General features: G+C 38.6%; 1 long non-coding RNA gene across 1 annotated transcript in view; it reads left to right on the top strand.

Annotated features, from left to right (window-relative positions):
- Positions 1-7011: 7011 nt before the first annotated feature.
- LOC118765604 overlaps positions 7012-20337 on the top strand; it is a 30588-nt gene continuing 17262 nt past the window's right edge. The window contains exon 1 of the long non-coding RNA XR_005001465.1: positions 7012-7040. This is a non-coding gene — a long non-coding RNA (uncharacterized LOC118765604). The remainder of the gene's footprint in view (positions 7041-20337) is intronic.

Here is a 20337-nt window from a genome sequence, read left to right as displayed (position 1 = left end):
GCAGCAGCGATATGAGGGTTCCCACTTTCAACAGAAGTGGTTTGGTGAGAGCCCAGGCAGTTCCAAAGAATTGAAGAATTCAACTGGATAGTTGACAATCTCTGCAAGAATGTAATCCAATAACATATTGTTTGTTCTGCTAAAAGTAATATTTTTTGGTGCACGTATTGCCCTTCCATGAAAACATGGGTTCGTTGGTGATCCTGAAAATTTGGAAATATTTCAGCAATTAGTTTATTGCATGATGAAACTGATGTACTAATTTGAGAGGTATGTAGACAATTATTTCTATCAAGTGTTACCCCACCTTCTCTAAGTTTCAATAAATTTTGAAAACATTTTTCAGACAAATCGTCACCAAAAAGTGTGACCCTTATATTCTTAGGCTCACTTTTGTTATATGTCTCCACAAATATGATAATTTCAAGCAAGCCATTAACTCATCCACTTTAGTACTTTTAGTATTACAAGTAGTCTGGCGAAAATCTCCTGAGAGTACAGTGGCGATTCCACCCGTCAATACATCGGAATGTCTTAAACCCTGCAAGCTTCGATTCAGAGCTTCCAAAGATTTTTTGTTTGCCATTGTGCACTTATCCCAAATAATGAGATGACAACTCCTTAATACCTATTCCATCCCAAATGTTTTACTAAAATTACAAACTGATGTATCGTTGTCAACTAAGTTTAATGGTAATCTAAAAGTCGAGAGAGCTGTTCGTCCTCCCAAAAGTAACATAGCAGCAATACCTGAAAAAGCAACTGCAAAAACTATTTTTTTCTATTGTCGGATTTTGGCAAGCAACAGTTTAGTGACAAATGTTTTAACAGTTCCTGATGGAGCATCAAGAAAAGATTTTAAAAAAACCTTCGTCCCTTTCCGGGTATAACGTTCTAAAATATTTTTGTTCGTGTAATAATTTGGATTCGTTTTCGCGAAGTTCATTGTAAGAGGTTTCTTTTAATAGTTCTGTTGTTAAACAATTAACTTCAGAATGATTGGTTTGAGGAAGACAATACACATGCAATTCACTCCCTTTCGTAGAAATAGCTTTAACTGATAATGCTGTATTGTAAACTTCATTAGTATATTATATATTCTCGCCAGGATATTACAACTGAATGTGATATTTTTACCAGATGATTTCTGTATTTTAGCCATAATGATACGCGGTCCTGATACACGAAAAGGTCATAAATGTAAAACAAGGTGGAAAAAGCCAGTACTCGAGTACCTAGGTAGAGTGACACACTTTTATTACAGCTGCAAAAATTTTCAGAATCTCAGAGTTTCACGTTCCCGTTCGTCGGACACTTGTGGCCATGTTCAATTAAAATTGTGATCACAGTTATAATTCAGTATGTTTACAAACTGTCCGACGAATAGGAACGAGAAACTCTGAGTAACAGCTTGTGAAGATTTTTGCAGCTTTAATAAAAGTATATATAGATATAGATATAATATAGGGCGCATGGCTCAGTGGTTAGAGCGTCGAGTTTACGATCGTGAGGTTGTGAGCTCGAATCCCGGACCGGGCTTGAGCAAGGCACTTTATTTCACGTTGCTCCAGTTCCCTCAGCTGTAGAAATGAGTTGCGACGTCACTGGTGCCAAGCTGTATCGACCTTTGTCTTTCCCTTGGATAACACTGGTGGCGTGGAGAGGGGAGGCTGGTATGCATGGGCGACTGTTGGTCTTCCATAAACAACCTCGCCCGGACTTGTGTCTAGGAGGGTAACTTTCTAGGTGAAATCCCATGGTCTGTATCGTGACCGAAAGGGGTCTCCGATATATAATATATACATATACATATCTTATTTTTTCAATCGTTAATTTCGGTTAATTTTGTTGAGTGATCGCATCTGTTTTTTTAACGTGAGAGAGAGAGAGAGAAAGAGACAGACAGACAGAGAACGGAGAGAAAGGTGGTGTGCTGACGACCTGAACGACAACTTATGTAAATTTACCAGTCCCCACCTACCACTGCATATTATCAATTTCTTACACTCTTTCCTTGCTTCCATTCGGGTTTTATAAACTTTACGCGTGTTGAAGGCGGCGAGCTGGCCGAAACGTTAGCACGCCGGGCGAAATGCGTAGCCGTATTTCGTCTGCTGTTACGTTCTGAGTTCAAATTCCGCCGAGGTCGACTTTGCCTTTTATCCTTTCGGAGTCGATAAATTGAGTACCAGTTACGCACTGGGGTCGATGTAATCGACTTAATCCGTTTGTCTGTCCTTGTTTGTCCCCTCTGTGTTTAGCCCCCTTGTGAGTAGTAAAGAAAAATATAAACTTTACGTGTGTGTGCGTGTGTGTGCTTCTGTTGCGATGTGCAGTAGAAACGCTGCATGTGAACAACAGTTGTCAACTTACCAGCCCCCTCCTTCCTTAAAGCTACGTCTTCCTCACACCCACTTCACTTTGCCTTTCTCAGAATTTTAAAAGTTACTTGTGCGTATAGGAGTGTGTGTATGCGTGAGTGTGTGTGTGTGTGAGAGAGTGTGTGTGTGTGTGTGTCTGCATATATTTATGTATTGACGTATGTATGCAGCGATCATCATAATATATTGTCATCATTCACTAAACCCCGCCCACTGCTTGGAAATTCCCAAATTTAGAATCTTTCACCTAACTTCTATCTTACCCCTCTCATTCAAATTCAGGGTAACTCAGCCCGCATCTCACACCTTCCTTATACGACAACCAAAATTGCCGAACGATTGTCAAAAGTTTTATAAGTTCTAGGAATAAGAGTGTGTAGTTATGAAGTTCGCTTTGTAACCATATGGTTTCTGGTGCAGTCCCACTGCACGACACCTTGGGTAGGCCTAGCAAGGCCTTCTGTGTGAATTTCATAAGCAGAAAATATGTAGAATATTAAGACGGTGCTCTGGCAGATCTGGTATTTCGTCTGCCGCTACATTGTGAGTTCAAATTCCGCCGAGGTCGACTTTGTCTTTCATTCTTTCGGGGTCGATAAATTAAGTACCAGTTACGCACTGGGGTCGATGTAATCGACTTAATCCATTTGTCTGTCCTTGTTTGTGCCCTCTGTGTTTAGCCCTTTGTGGGCAATAAAGAAATAAGAAAATATGTAGAAGATTGTCATGTGTGCGTTCATGTTTGTCCCGTTACTGTAAGTTAGCAGTTCGCAAAAGATACCGATAAATTAAATAACAGACTTTGAACAAAAATAAGTACCGGAGTCGGTATCTTGGATTAAACTAAGCAAGGGGGTTCTCCATCATGGCTGCTATTCAATGACTGAAGCGGGTAAAAGGGAAAAGCCAGAAGATAATAATTGTTTTTAAATTTAGACATAAGGCTTACCGTTTTCCAGGAAAGATACTTAGCCGAATACATTGACCCCAACTCTTGACTATTTCTTCATTTATCAAGGCCTGGGGTTAATATAATCGATTGTTCCCCATTCTGCCATCAAACTTCTGATTCTGTTCGAATGAAAATATATTATAAACATATCTATTATCAAACCAGAATTCTAATTGCGTTCGGGGAAAGATGATGTGTATATTTTTAGTATTTGGAAGAGATTCTAGAAAATATTGGGTCATCTTATAAATAATGCGGTTTTTTCAATTGCATGAACTAAAAGTTGGAGGGGACGGAATAAACTACCTGCATCAACTTGCTATAAAAGCAGGTAGTAATTTTACCTTGCCCTTATTCTTAGTGCAAGTTTTGAAGAGTGCAGTCCGATTTTAACAGTTATTTTTTCAAAGCTAAAATGGAGGTGACAAACGAGCATATTTGGCATATTTTGCTTTATGAGTTCAATAAAGGCAACACCACAATGGAAAGTGCGAGGAATATTAATACAGTATATGGGGATTGGACAATAAGCATAAGCCAGTGTCAGTGGTGGTTCCAGAAAGCCTGAGCCAGAAACTACAGCCTAGAAGATGATCCTTGTCCTGTAAAATCTGCAGAGCTCAACAAGGACATCCTGCAAACCCTGGTGGAATAAAATTCCATCGTAACTATTGAGGAACTAGCAGAGAAGCTTGGATTTGTTCATCCAACCATTCATCGACACCCGCGTGACATCGGAAAAGTCAGCAAATTGGGTCATTGTGTTCTTCACAAACTTTCCGAGTCTAATCGTATGCAGATAGTGAATGTGTGCTCTTTTTTGCTGTCAGATCTCACGAATGAACCTATTGGGGACCGATAGTGACTGGTGATGAGAAATGGCTTCTCTATATAAATGTTAAGCGCCGAAGACAGTGGGTAGGGAAAGGAGGAACACCGGTACCCTAGGCTAAAGAAGGTCTTCACCCGCGTAAGGTGTTGCTATCTGTTTGCTGGGATATGAAAGGTTTAGTCCATTTTGAACTTTTAAACCCCAACCAAAATATAACAAAGAAGATCTCCTGCGAGCAGCTTGAGCGGCTCAAAGTCAGCGCAAGAAGAAAACGACCATCTTTGGTTTCAAGACGAAAGGTGTTCTTCCATCAGGATCATGCTCGGCCACATACAGTGAGGATGACATTCCAAAGGCTGGAGCAGTTTGAATGGGAAACGATGGCCCACTCATCATATTCGCCGGACATTGCCCTATCTGTTTATCATTTATTCTGCAGACGTCAAAATCATTTGGATGGAAAAATTACGAATTCTCCAGGCGACTTCAGAACAGTACTGGAGGAATATATTTCGACACGGTCAAGGGAATTTTGGAAGAGGGACCTTGCAAGTCTACAAGATAGATGGAAGACTATTGTAGACAATGGAGGAGAGTGTATTTTAGATTAAAAGAATAATTTTATCTTAATTTTGAAAAAAAAAATGAGGTATAAAAACCCGCATTATTTATGGGATGACCCAATAAATGGAGTATGTATATATATATATATGTATGTATACATGTGTGTGTGTGCGTGTGTGTGTGTGTGTGTGTGTGTGTGTATTAAGTTTGCCTTCAAATTTCACGGAAATGAGACAAAGTTTTCACAGTTTCTAAGTGAGGGTGATTGTTATAGGACGATAATCAAGATCTGTTCTCACTGGCGGCTTCAGATGGTGTGGAGGGATTGGTAACTGTCGACTTTCGGTGGCTTCCAACGGATGAAGACTGAACGCTACTGGGTAAAGATGCTACTGATTGGTGATGGGACTCGTAACCGCCGACCAATGAACTTAGAGTGGAAGTAATCTCCCTTGTCCTGATTAGAAATCGTGATATTCAACATAAGTTTTATGGAGGTTTATAGAAGGCTTGTGTAGATATTGTAGTGACGCTATCCAACAGCGCCCGCGTGCAACGCCCTCTCGCGCATACGCGAAGACCGGAAGAGGGAATTTGCTGACGTGGCGTTTAGCTTATTAGGCGAAGGGAGCGTGAACCTTAAAAAAGAGACAGGGAGCGTAAAACGTTGACCAACTAAGCGTCCAGAGAGACACGTAGCAGTCGGCAGACAGCAGAAAGCCTTTCATTGAAGCAGACCGTATTTTCTTCGCTCTCTCTCCGGACGCCATTTTGACCAGCTCTGTTTGCTGCTGAACTTGTAAAATCTTACAGCGTTAAAGTTCAGCCTTGCACATCCAGACCCAAGTGGAACCAAATATACAACCTTATTTCGTTCTGTGGATAAGACAATAAAGAGTATATATTTTTACGTTTGCGTCTTGTTGTTTCTGACTGGTAGAATCTGGAAACAAAAGGAAAGGAAATTGAGTTGCACCCAAGTTGCACCCCAAAAGTGCAAAGAAACAACCAGTGACCTTTTACAATATCAACTAATGTCTACGGCGAATATTAACTGCCAATAACTTGCCGTTAATCCAGTTGTTAATAGCGAGAAGACAGTTCAAGTCTCGTGCAAAGGAAAGCAATGGGCTCTGGCTATATGTGTGAGATAAAAGTTTATGAAATTGTATTTACAGATAGTGTTAAAGATAGCGTATAGAAAGTCCCGCTTGTGGCAGCAGAATGAGAGCTCGATTTTCTTCGTAAGGAATAATACCGACTTACAATATTACTTTTACTTGCTTCAGTCATTTGACTGCGGACATGCTGAAGCACCGCCTTTAGTCAAACAAATCGACCCCAGGACTTATTCTTTGTAAGCCTAGTACTAATTCTATCGGGCGCTTTTGCCAAACTGCTAAGTTACGGGGACGTAAACACACCAGCATCGCTTGTCAAGCGATGTTGGGGGGACAAACACAGAGACACAAATACAAACACATATACACACACATATATATACATATATACGGCGGGTTTCTTTCAGTTTCCGTCTATCAAATCCACTCACAAGGCTGTGGTCGGCCTGAGGCTATAGTAGAAGACATTTACCTAAGGTGTCACGCAGTGAGGCTGAACCCGGAACCATGTGGTTGGAAAGCAAGCTACTTACCACACAGCCACTTCTGAGCCTATGAATATATACAAGTTCTCACTGAGACAAAAACAGCAACTGTACGTGCCGGAAGAATAGAGGGTGCTTTGATGTGAATGTTCAATGTTATACAAGCTAGAGCGATTCCCTGATCTAGAAAATTCCCAATTAAACAGAACAAGGAAATCCAAGGAACTGAACGAGTGCACACGCTGGCCATGCCTTCTTTTCACGTTATTGGTCGTAAGATTTGTCTAATGATTCGAATATCATGAGAAGGAGTGTGTGTCGCACTGGAGCTCCTGATTATCATCAGAAAATTTTTATTTCGAGTTCACAAAGAGATAGTGAAGAAATTTATAGGGCGACGAAGTAAATTTTACGAAGCCAATTCAGCAAGAGAAAAAAACTGATAAAGAGAGAAGCAAAGATATGCAAACTTGGCCTCGACGGGATTTGAACTATAAGCGAGGAACGAATTCTGGAACAAATGCAGCAAAGTTTTCTGTTCGATGTTCTGACTAACAATTCACCATCTTTATCACCATGGTTATTATAACAGCGAAAGGGATTATTAATTCTCACCTATTATTAAGTTTACAATTTGTTTTGTTTCTGGAAGATTTTCGGTATTTTGTGGTGTTTACACACACACACAAACACACACACACACACGTATATATACATAAACATACACACACAAACACACACACACGTATATATACATAAACATACACACACAAACACACACACACGTATATATACATAAACATACACACACAAACACACACACACGTATATATACATAAACATAAGCATATATATATAAGCAAGCATGTATGCATGTACATTTGTATATACATACATATACATACGTGTGTGTGTGTGTGTGTACATACATGCACATAACTTTTAATACACACGCACACATCCACACAAACACGTACACCTACACAAACACACTCACACGCACATGCACGGACATACACACATACATACACGCATGTGTGTATGTGTGTGTATGTGTGCGTGCGCATGTGTGTCTATGTGTGTGTGTGTGTGCGTGTGTGTATGTGTGTGTTTGTGTGTATGTGTCTGTGTGTGTGTGTTTGTTTGTGTGTGTCTGTGTGTGTGTGTGTGTTGTGTGTGTGTGTGTTTGTGTGTGTGTGTGTGCGCGTGTGTGTGTGTGTGTGCGTGTGTGTGTGTGTGCGTGTGTGCATGTGTGTGTGTGTGTGCGTGTGCGCATGTGTGTGTTGTGTGTGTGTGTGTGTGTGTGTGTGTGTGTGTGTCTGTGTGTTTCCAGCTCAAGAACAAATTCAAATATAAGAACAAAATTATTAAAGCTAAAACCGGAATTTAATGTACAATTTAACGTTACATTGATTTGGCGTTTTAATTTTTGTGTTGATTTTCAGAAACGTATGTTACGTAGAAATATTTTCATCTCCTAAAATCTTATATTTTTACTCCTCCATCGAATAATAATTCGTTTGGAAAAATTAAAGTATTTTTCCTACTACAATAAAGGCAAATAAACACTACTTTTTAAAATTACTTATGGTTAAGCGTTTGCTGTGAAAACAATTATGTTTTGTAATTATTCAAGCGAATACATATATACACTTATATACATATATACACTCATATACATATATACACTTATATACATATATACACTTATATACCTATACATGCATAAATATGCAACCAATGCATATATGCACACTAATGTATGCATTTTTCAACACATGTATATATGTTTAAGTACATAGACATGTATGAATACACACACACACGCACATACATACATATATATATATATATATATATATAGTTATAGATCTATTCTACTGTGAAGCATATTATACATATATTAAATAGTTGTACTCATATTTTTATATGCATGTACGTTAACAAATACAGCATGTGGGTGTTTGAGCGAGAGTAAGAGGGTGAGAGGAGAGAGCAAGAGAGAGACAAGAAAACAGAGAGAAGGAGAGGGAAAATGGAGAGAGAGCGAAGGGATATACATACTCAAAGTTTATTATGAATATTAGAAAAAATATTATAGAAACAGCACGAAGTGAAGTGTCTAAGAGCAGATCCTGTATATGGCTGTCTCTGTAAAACAGGGTTACTCAACCAGTTTGTAATATTGTCATCGACAAAAATGCATACTTACATCTATATATCTATTATATATATATATATATGTAAGTGTTTGTGTGTTTGTGTGTGTTTGTGTGTGTGTGTGTGTGTGCGTGCGTGTGTGTATGTGTGTGTGTGTGTATGTGTGTGTGTGTGTGTGTGTGTGTGTTTGTGTGTGTGTGTGTGTGTGTGTGCGTGCGTGTGTGTATGTGTGTGTGTGTGTGTGTTTGTGTGTGTGGTGTGTGTGTGTGTTCGTGTATGTATGTATGTATGTATGTAAGTATGCATGTACGCCATGTGATGTAAATTATTCTTGATAAATTCATGGAGTGTTATTGAAGTAACTTGTATTATTGTTGGCAGTAAGTGATGGTATATACTTGCAGTGTTTTAGCTTAAGGAGTAGGGTTTTTTTTTTTTTTACATCGGAGAATTAACAATGCTTGTCGTAAAATAATATGGAGGAAAAAAGCGCTGCAACAATACTTATACGTTTATTTATAGTTTCGGTGATGATATTCTCTTTCGAATAATCATAATGGTGATAATAATAATAATAATAATAATAATGATAATAATAATAATAATAATAATAATAATAATAATAATAACAATGGTTTCAAAATTTTGCCTCAAAGGCAGCCATTTTGGGGGAGGAGCAAGTCTATTACTTCAACTCCAGTGTTTCATGGGTACTTAATAAAAAGCTGGCTGAGAAATTTAATGAAATTCTAGCAGAGCTAGAGACAATGCCTAAACGGCTCACGGAAGGGAAAACTGTCCTAATTCCCAAATCCATTGAAACGGCAAACCCACAAAACTACAGGCCGATAACTTGTCACCCTACAATTTACAAAACCTTTACTGCAATAATATCGCAGAGAATAGGTAAACTTCTGGAAGAGAACAACCTGTTTCCGGAAGAGCAGAAGGGATGCTGCAAGGGCTCATACGGCTGTAAAGATCAGCTACTGATCAATATCGCCATAACTTAAGACAACCACAGAAAGAAGAAGGGTATAAGTATGGCCTGGATCGATTACCGAAAGGTTTTTGATAGTATTCCTCACACATAGATCCTAGAAACACTAGTGATGAACAAGATAGAACTAATAATCATAAAATGTATAAAACATTCCATGAATAAATGGCAGACAGTGCTACAGCTCCAGACAAAAGAGGGACTCATAAAAACCAAACCCATTAGAAGAAGAATTTTGCAAGGAGAACGCTCTCTCCATTCCTTTTCTGCTAAGTACTCACACCGTTATCTAACATACTAAACAGAATTAGATGTGGGTACAATTGTTACGGCAAAACAATCATCCATCTCTTGTATATGGATGATCTAAAACAGTACGCTACAAATGATAAACAGCTGGAAGCATTATTACAGACAGTACATGGATTTACCAAAGAGATAAACTTGAAATGTGGCTTAGAAAAATGTGCCAAAGCAACATTGAAAAGAGGAAAACTAGTTAAGAGTTGCAACATCACACTAGATAAAGCAAACGAAATAAGAGAAGTAGACCAAAGCCAAGCATACAAATACTTAGGAATCAATAAACTAGATACGATACAACACACACAAATGAAAGAGAAGATAAAAAAGGAATACTATAGACGAGTTAGATTAATACTAAAAACAGAGCTCAATGCGAAAAACAAGATAAGTATCAACACTCTAGCCGTCTCATTTATAAGTTACAGTACAATATCCTTAACTAGACACTAACTGAGCTAACCAAAACAGACAAGAAAACAAGAAAAATAATGACAGGATTTAGGATGCACCACCCAAAATCTAACATAGAAAGGCTATATTATCAACGTATGGAAGGTGGTAGAGGCCTTATATAGCTAGAAAACTATTGCAAAATAACCGCCATAGGACTACAGAAATACCTACTTCTGAAGCAAGGAAAACTAATACAAATAGCCACAAAACAACGAACGAAGCAAAACACTGTTTTCAGTCTTTAAGGAAGCTGACAAATACAAAAAATAAGTCATAGTACCTAACAACTATGAAGGAAAAAAAAACAACAAAAGCTGTAAAACAACTGAAATCCAAACTAAAACTGGAACAGCAAGAAAAGCCCATTCGTGGTAAATATTGGGTTAAGTTAAATAGAAAAGAAATATTTACATTATTTATATTTGACAGATATTTGTCCTCATCTTCATTGTTGTTAACTCAACGTTTCGACTGATATACTCTCCAGACTTCAAGACACCTGATGAAGGCTGGAGGGTATATCGGCCGAAACGTTGTGTTAACAACAAACAAGATGAGGACAAATATCCGTCAAATGTAAATAATGTAAATAATGTACATAATTCTTCATCTCTTTAATATAGAACAGAAAAGACATAGACAAAGCAAAATCCCAAGCTCATGACTCAAAGCAGAGACTGAACGGTTTTAATTGCAGCACAAGATCAAAGCCTTCCCACCAGAACTCACCAAAATGAAAACTGCAGAATATGTGGTGATGGAGAAAAAAGAATAAATCATATTGTCTCTGGCTGCCCAGTCTTGACTAAGAAGAAATATATTCACGGGCACAACAGAGTTGGGACCTATATACAATGGAAGCTATGTCAACACTATGGAATAACAACAGAAAAAGATGGTATAGGCACAGAAAGTAAGAAAGCAATAATACTCTGGGATACACTTTTACACTTTACTCTTTTACTTGTTTCTGTCATTTGACTGTGGCTATGCTGGAGCACCACCTTTAGTCGAGCAAATCGACCCCAGGACTTATTCTTTGTAAGCCTAGTACTTATTCTATTATTGTTGTTGTTCGTACATCGACGCGTGTTGCACATCGCTCCGTAAGTTTGTTGTTATTTATATTGTTACAAATTGTTATACGTTGTACTTTTGTTATCACTATATAGATAAACTAACCAGGACCTTAGAGAACTGATTAGTTTTTCTCCACTTGTAGCCTCTAGGGGATGAATTTGGGGTTTGTTTAGCCTAATACACTCCTCAGCTTTTGCTGAAAAAAATAAGATGGCGGACAAAGATTGTTCGTCCGCTAAAAAGAACAACCACTTGGCAAAAGTCAGTGACAGCAGCAGCAACAGTAACATCAACAATAGTAACACCATCAAGCACGTAAAAAGTATGAAAGTAGTTTTCGTTGCTTTCAACGTCATCTTCACCATCGCAAGAATAAAAAAAAACAATGACAATAAAAAGCAACAATACCAGCAAAAACAACAGCAGCATTGGTCGTTGGCAGACGAGAAGGCAAAAGCCGGCACGGAAGGAGACCCGTCAACAGCCCACAACCACTACGACGCAGCGAAAGCAGCGATCCACCGGGCACTTAAACCACCTCCCTTCCAACACGAAAGAGCCAAGAGGATCTACGGTGACCATGGAGATAAAGTGAGCAGAACCGCCGATTCGTCTCTAACCAGGCAGCATACTTAGAAGTGGTCATCACCCGGACCTCAAGCACTGGCTGTACAAGATCGACCGAGCCATAGACAGAACCTGCTGAAAGTGCGGAGTGGGAGAGGAGACGGCGGAGCATGTCATCTACGACTGTCCACGGGTCCATCGCCCGCCGCAAATGCCAACCCCACCCCAGACGCTCTGGCCAGTGACCCTCTCCTTGTCCTTCGGATCTGGAAAAAGTGGACTTCCGCTCCCGACCTGCCAGACGTCTCCCAACCCACAGAACGGACGCAGTGAAATCACCCTCACCCGTCTTGTTGCTTAACAACAACAACAATAACAACAGCAGCAGCAGTAACAACAACAACAACAACAACAACAACAACAACATCAACATCATCAATAACAACAATAGCTGCAGCAACAAAATAAATGGAGGCCTCTGTGTGAACCTTCCCAATACAACACAGAATGATCTCCCCGAATCACCTGCTTCCTTCGCGATTGCAACCGAAAATGCAAGGAAATACAAATAAGTGAAAGCGAATTAAGAGAGGCCAAACAAATGTTAAAAAAACAATAACAAAAAGGGGTCATAGAATCAGCCTTACATCTTCACCTGACGTGCTGGAAAACGCGTGACGTTGTACGGTAACATACTGTACAATTGGAATGAAGTCACGCCAGGTAGGGAGCAAGCCACCGAGTCGCAGATCGGAAAAAGCTTTGGGCTGCATATGGGAACGTAAGACCCATACAGTATCTTCCTGACACCTTGTTCAGCGAAACACATTGGTAGGCCATTAAAATAAACACACCAGAGTTTTCATTTACAAAGTCATGTGATAGAGAAAAAGGGGAAGAAAGAGAAAAACGAAAAAAATGAAAAGTAAAAAAGTAAACAAAAAGGCGGGTGGGGTGGGGGTGGGTGGGAGGAAAGATAATTCACAGCGACAATGCTCTTCTCTTATTGTCCATTACCCTAAACCTCTGGTCTTGCACCTTTATTAGGAACACATCATCATCATCATCATCATCATCATCATCATTATTATTATTATTATTATTAACATTATTTTTATTATGTGGCACAGGAGTAGCCGTGTGTTAAGTAGCTTGCTTACCAACCACACGGTTCCGAGTTCATTCCCACTGCGTGGCACCTGGGGCAAGTGTCTTCTACTATAGCCTCGGGCCGACTAAAGCCTTGTGAATGGATTTGGTAGATGGAAACTGAAAGAGGCCCGTCGTATGTATGTATGTATGTATGTATGTATGTATGTATGTATGTATGTATGTATGTATATATATATATATATATATATATATATATATATATATATATATATGTGTGTGTATGTGTGTGTATGTATGTATGTGTGTGTATATGTTTGTGTGTCTTTGTCCCCCAACATCGCTTGACAAACGATGGTGGTGTGTTCACGTCGCCGTAACTTAGCGGTTCGGCAAAAGAGACCGATAGAATAAGTACTGGTCTTACAAAGAATAAGTCCCGGGGTCGATTTTTGCTCGACTAAAGGCGGTGCTCCAGCATGGCCGCAGTCAAATGACAGAAACAAGTAAAAGAGTAAAAGAGTATGTGAGGGCGCATGGCCGTGTTGTTAGGGTGTTGCACTCACGATATAGCGATCGTGTTTTCAGTTCCTAGATCGGGTGATGCGTTGTATTCTTGAGCAAAACACTTCGATCCCATCGACACCTGACGTGTAGTACACAGTGCGCCTTTTCAGACAACGTCGATTTGATGGAAAGAGTGAGCTAATGTGCGGCACGAGCATTTGATCGTTATAAACAAATCAGGTCATTTGTTTAAGTCGTTCAGCAAAACCTGAACGGTCATACGTCGTCTTCGACCGGAAAGTCCATTATTATTATTGTTCAGAAGTCTTATTTTTATTACGTGCTTTCACTGCACTACCGAGCGCAGCTTTGTGTGCCTTGGGTATGTGCTGTGGTTTGTTGTGGTGTTCTGTTTCACTCTATTTTCAGATCTTTGTATTTTGAAAGTTCTCCGATTCTTTTAGAGAAACATTGTCATCTTATTTCTTATTTCTTTATTGCCCACAAGGGGCTAAACATAGAGGAGACAAACAAGGACAGACAAAGGGATTAAGTCGATTACATCGACCCCAGTGCATAACTGGTACTTAATTTATCGACCCCGAAAGGATGAAAGGCAAAGTGGACCTCGGCGGAATTTGAACTCAGAACGTAACGGCAGACGAAATTCCGCTAAGCGTTTCACTCGGCTCGCTAACGATTCTGCCAGCTCGCCGCCTTTGTCATCTATTGGTATTGATACATCGATCAGAAAGTATTTTGTTTCCTTGCTGATCTCTGACAACTATATCCGGCATATTTACCTTAATTTCTCTCTGTGTAGGAGTGGTTGTGTGGTAAGTAGCTTGCTTACGAACCACATGGTTCCGGGTTCAGTTCCACTGCGTGGCACCATGGACAAGTGTCTTCTATTATAGCTTCGTGCCGACCAAAGCCTTGTAAGTGGATTTGTCCCTCCAACATCGCTTGACAACCGATGCTGGTGATTTTACGTCCCCGTAACTTAGCGTCGATGTACGAACAACAACAATAATAATGATTTCATTTATTTGCTACAAGGGCGAAGATGAGGGTAACAATACAAATACAGACATAAAGTGTTGGGGTTTACAAATAATGAAATGATATACATGGTATACAATGAAAACGAAGGTATATATGCATAGCATACAACGGTTAAGAAAAAAGATGGCGGAGATGATGATAGAGACGTAATAATAATCCTTTCTATTATAGGCACAAGGCCTGAAATTAGGGGAAGGAACTAGTCGATTATATCGACCCTGGTATTCAACTGGTATTTAATTTATCGACCCCGAAAATATGAAAGGCAAAGTCGACCTCGGCGGAATAATAATAATAATAATAATAATAATATAATAATAATAACTATTTACTAAATACGGTCTTTTGCATGACCGCATTGAGAGAAATGGTAGCGTTCTTCGAATAAAAAGGAGGAGGATGTTTACATTTTCGAATACACAGGGAGAAAGGAAAGGATACGTTTTCCCACAGTAGTTGTAGATATTAAGGTGTTTTTTATTGTTGTTTTTTAAGCTGGTTGTTTGTGTGTTCGAAATCTGTAGGTGTGTAAGTTTCCTAACTTATTTTATTTTGAGGGAAATTTAAAATATACACAGGAAATCGTAGATATTCCAGTTTTTTTGGAATTGTAGGAGGAAAAGATATTCACTTTGTTGGAATTTTGAATTTCTGAATTTCTTTTTCTTTTTCTTTTGGAATTTGTCTTATCTTTTTAAAAGTTTTGCTGTGGTTATATAGTTTTTGTAATTATGCAGAGTGTATATTTTAGCAGGTGCTTACTTCCTTAATTTTATATCGTGCATTTAATTGTGTTGTTACAATAAAAGACATGTTTACATATTCTGTTAATCAGGGAAGAAGGGAAGACAAAGTGTTCACACAAAATTGAAGATATTAAAGTTTCTAAATTTTTTGAGGTGTTCGTTGGTATGTCCACAGAAAACTGCGTTTTTTTTAATTTTTAAATAAAAAGGATGTTTACATTTTCGAATATTCAGGGGAAAAGGAACGGAAAGAAAAGGAAGGTAAAAATTTTTCACAGAAAATTGTAGTTTTAAAAATTTACTGGAGATGATCTTTTGTCTGTCCGAACAGAGAAAACTGTAGTGTTCTTGGAGTAAAGAGGGTGTTTACAACTTGTTTTCTTTTCTTTTTGACTCTCCTTGAGTATTTGAAAATGTAAACATTCTTTTCATTGCAAAAGTCCTACTGTATTCTCCAACTGGACAGACAAACGAACATCTCAAGAGAACTTTAAAACTTTAACATAGTACCCAAATACGTAAACACACATTTTATTGCAACAACACAATTGAATTCAGAAATTCAAAAGTTCAACTACGTGAATATCAGTATACATGTGTGTGTATATATGTGTGGGGGGATGTGCGTGTGCATGTGTGCATGTATATATATATATATATATATTATTATTATTGTTTTTCTACCAATAATTACAAATAGAACAGGTTGAATTGCTTCTTTTCAAGGCAGCGCTCTCAGTGGTCAGTGGCCACTGGTAATAGTAAACACGTTTGACTTCTGCTGACCCTAGGGGTGCGAAGATTCTGTTGTCTCTATGGTTGACCTCCCCACCATCTGCCGAATCTATTTATAGACCTATAGAATATGATCTGCTCACCAAACTGCTACCCAACTATTTCCTCCAACAATGGTAGTGGTGATGATGGTGATAATGATAAAAATAATAATAATATGCTGCAACTGCTAATACTAAATACTACTAACAATACAATAATACTACAACTACTACTATTATATCACAGGAATCTGAGGCTCAACTACCACCCTTACCACAACCCCCACCCCTGCTACTGTTGCTGTTGCTGCAACCACTGCTGCTACTACACATAAAAACAATAATATCAGTGATATCAGTGATGATGATAATAATAATGAAAGGAAATGGGTAGAGCCTCCGCTTCCTCATAGGCTGATTAATGATACATCTAGTGATGGTGTCACAATAAAAACACTGGTAATTGGGCAACTTGATAATCGCTATCTCATATGAGTGACAATAAAAAAACAAAATATTGTGATTAACGGTGGTAATGAAACTGAAGCCAATGATGGTGTCAGTGTTGTACTCGGCAGGCTCAGAGATTCTGGTCCAGCTCCAGCCTGTCGATATCCAGAAAGGGACCACCACACATGGTGTAGATGGAGCAAGCAAATTAATGCTGTGGTCATGGAGTATTACTACCTGAGCAGCCCGGTAGATGAAAATGGTGCTCATATTAGGAGTTACCGACAACGTATGTATGATCATTGGAGAGAAAAGGGATTGTTTCAACTCATGGAACAGAGACTATGTGATCCAGCTAGAGCAATAAGGAAAAATTCTTGGTTCACAGAAGTATAGCTCGATGCTATCAAAAGAGGGGTCATGGAAAATAGCAGCAGAGATAACAATGAAAATACAGTTCTTACTAATAAGAGTAATCTCATGGCGCAGGAAAGAAGTAGTGGTAGTTTACTTGATGAGAGACATATAGATGACCTAAAAGAAGACAATAAAACTAATGGTGACACGGCAGATGAACAAAAGGCAATTGATTAGTCCCCTCCCCGCAAATTTCAGGCTTTGGGCCTTCAGTAGAAACGATAATTATTATTATTAATATTTGAAAAATTATTCTCGTTTTTTCTTTTTTCTTTATTTTCTTTATCTTCAGATCATCTCCTTCAAGCGTTCATACGTCGAAATCGACGAGAGCGACCATCATTTGAATATATTCTGATTTATATAACCATCTGGATTACTTTCAAATTGATAACGATCCATTCATATATACGTGATACAATGGAAATAACCAATGATCATGTGATTTTTATTTTTTTAATTTTGCAAATCTAGCTTTCGTAAAAGTTGAGTTGAATATATTTGTTTAAATGTTTTCATTTATATTTTTTCCCTTTTTTTTACCTTACTTTCTTCAATATCCAAATATTCTCAATAAAAAGAGTTGAACGGACAAAAATAAATAGTTACTGTTTTTCTTATATCGTACATTTTTTCCTGTTTATTACTATATAAAAATTATTAAAACCGAAAGACTTATTTGTTGTTGTTGTTGTTGTTGAGTGAGAGAGTAGTGCATGACATCAAAGTGACACGGGATAAAATATACGAAGCCCAGTATACCCATCATGACGACCCGTCTGATATGGGTACACCAGGCACATGCATCACAATCATATGTGCGCGACGTGGTGACCTCATATCAAGATAAACAGTGCATGATCTTGCAAGTAAGGCCCAGTTAGAATTTTCTTCAGTCGCCCATCCCACTCAAAAGGTCCCTGAATAAGGGTTGTTTTAGGATGCTGAACGAAACACCCATATTTCCAAAGGTGAATTATCCAAGCTCCAAAGAATTCCTCAACACATGGCTATGATGCTCCCCCACTAATGTTGCTCGTGATCAGAGATGCACATATCGTCAGCCAAATCTGTGATATCGAGCAGAATATTTGCTGTAGCCCATCTTTTATACCAAGACAAAACAATGTATATGATAGCACTTCCAATCGGTTAAGATCAAAAGCCATGAGAGCCAGTGCCTGGTACTGCATCAGGGCATTTATTATTATTATTATTATTATTATTATTATTATTATTATTATTATTATTATCATTATTATTATTATCATCATCATCATCATCATCATCATCATCATCATCATCATCATCATCATCATTATTATTATTATTATATGAAACCTTACAGCTTATTTTGCTGGGTAAAATGGAAAGTGTCAGCTGTCCACAGCCAGCAGACTAAGGTGACGCTTGTTTACTAGTCATGGTTCAAGAACCCTGTGAAGAATTCTTGCACTTCCGAGCAATGCTGATTTTTGTAGGTGTTCTACCTTCCCACTTGCACTGATCTTTTTCAGCCATGTTGGTAGTTGAGTGCTTATAATCCCAAGTGCACCAATTACTATTGGTATCCCGTCTACTCTCCTCATTGACCACAAAACTTCGTATTTCCCACTTCAAATCGTTGTAGCTGTTTATTTTTTCTTCGTTCACATTGATCCTGTTGTCACCGAAGCATGCTATGTCGATTATCATACATGTTCTTTCTTTTTATTCACCACAACTATGTCCACCGGATTTTGCAATTCTCATTTTCGGTGACTCCATACCACAGGATTTTGCAATTCTCCTTTTCGATGACTCCATCTGGAATTTTCTCATACCACGTCTTTGCTCTTTGTAGGCCGTGGTTTGCACAGAGTCTCTAATGGATCATTCTTGCCCCATTGTTATGGTGTCTTTTGTATTCCCGTTGTGCCAATTTCGGGCATTCGCTAACGATGTGTCAAACCGTTTCGCACCTTTCACCAAACATTCTGCATTTGTTGTTTATTCTGCACTTCATATAGTTGGTCCCTAACGCTTGTTCCTGAACTGCGCATAGCAGTGCTTCTGTCTCTATATTCACGTCACTCCTCCGCATCCATAGCCACCGGTCGTCTGTATCTGTCTTGGCGTTCACACCTCTTGAAAACTGACCAATGCTTTTTCTCTTTTTTTATTCATTTCTTGTTTAAATTTTTCTTTAGTTATACAATTTTCAATGTTGATGACGCCGGCCTTCTTCATGTGTTTCATCAGTGGCTCCACGGCATTTTTTATATACCACCCTAAGCTGTTTCCTCTGCTTTGATACAATCCTAGTAACTGATTAAACCTCTCCCACCCTTTCTTCTGGACAAGTACAGCCTATCGGTGTCACTCTTAGGGTGGAAGGCTCCGTGTAATGTCAATGTTCTTCTGGTCTTGGCATCCATTTATTTCACTTCTCTCTTTTGCCATTTTATAAATCCCGAAGTGATGCTATCGCCCACTTATTAACTACTTGGATTTTATTCCATCCAATTTTAAGCGCAGCACAAACCTCAGTCTTTGGAAATACTCCATCCTCTGTTGGTCTTTCATTTCCTTTTCCATTATCTCGTTGAACTCAAGTACACCAAGGTATTTGTATCCTTCCGTTTTAATTTCCTTAACCAGGTTTCTGTTCGGTAATTCTATCCCTGCTATGGACTGTACCTTGCTCCTTTTTAGATAGACTATTCCGCACTTCATGAGTCCAAATTCCATTCTAATATCAGTAATCATCATCATCATCATCATTATCATTATTATTATTATTTCTGAGTTCAAATTCCGCCGAGGTCAACTTTACCTTTCTTCCTTTCGGGGTTGATAAATTAAGTACCGGTTGAATGCTGAGGTCAATATAATCGACTCATCTCCTCACCCAATATTGCTGCCCTTGTGGCAAAATTTGAAATCATCATCATAGAAAGGGCGGTTAGCTGGCAGAACTGTTAGCGCATCGGACAAAACACCTAGTGTTATTTCCTTCGACTCTTTACATTCTGAGTTCAAATTCCGCCAAAACTTAACCTTGATTTTCATTTTTACGGGGTCGATAAAAGAAAGTACCACTTGATGGTATCGACTTTCCCTTAAAATTCTGGCCTTGTGCCAAAATTTGAAACATTATTATTTCTTTCTTTCTCCAATTTTGATCCCATTTCTTACCTTATTAGTGCGTTGGCATAAAATTCTTACAGGCATTTCTTCTAACTCTTTACATGTTCTGAGTGCAAATCCTACCCAGATCAACTTTGCCTTTTACCTTTTACGGAGCCTGTAAATTAAAGCACTTATTGAGTACTGGAATTGGTGCAGTCGACTAACGCCCACCACCACCGAAACAAAATTGCTGG

Source organism: Octopus sinensis, linkage group LG12, assembly GCF_006345805.1.
Source record: "Octopus sinensis linkage group LG12, ASM634580v1, whole genome shotgun sequence".
Classification (NCBI taxonomy): Eukaryota; Metazoa; Mollusca; class Cephalopoda; order Octopoda; family Octopodidae; genus Octopus; species Octopus sinensis.
This window is presented reverse-complemented; position numbering and strand designations above follow the sequence as displayed.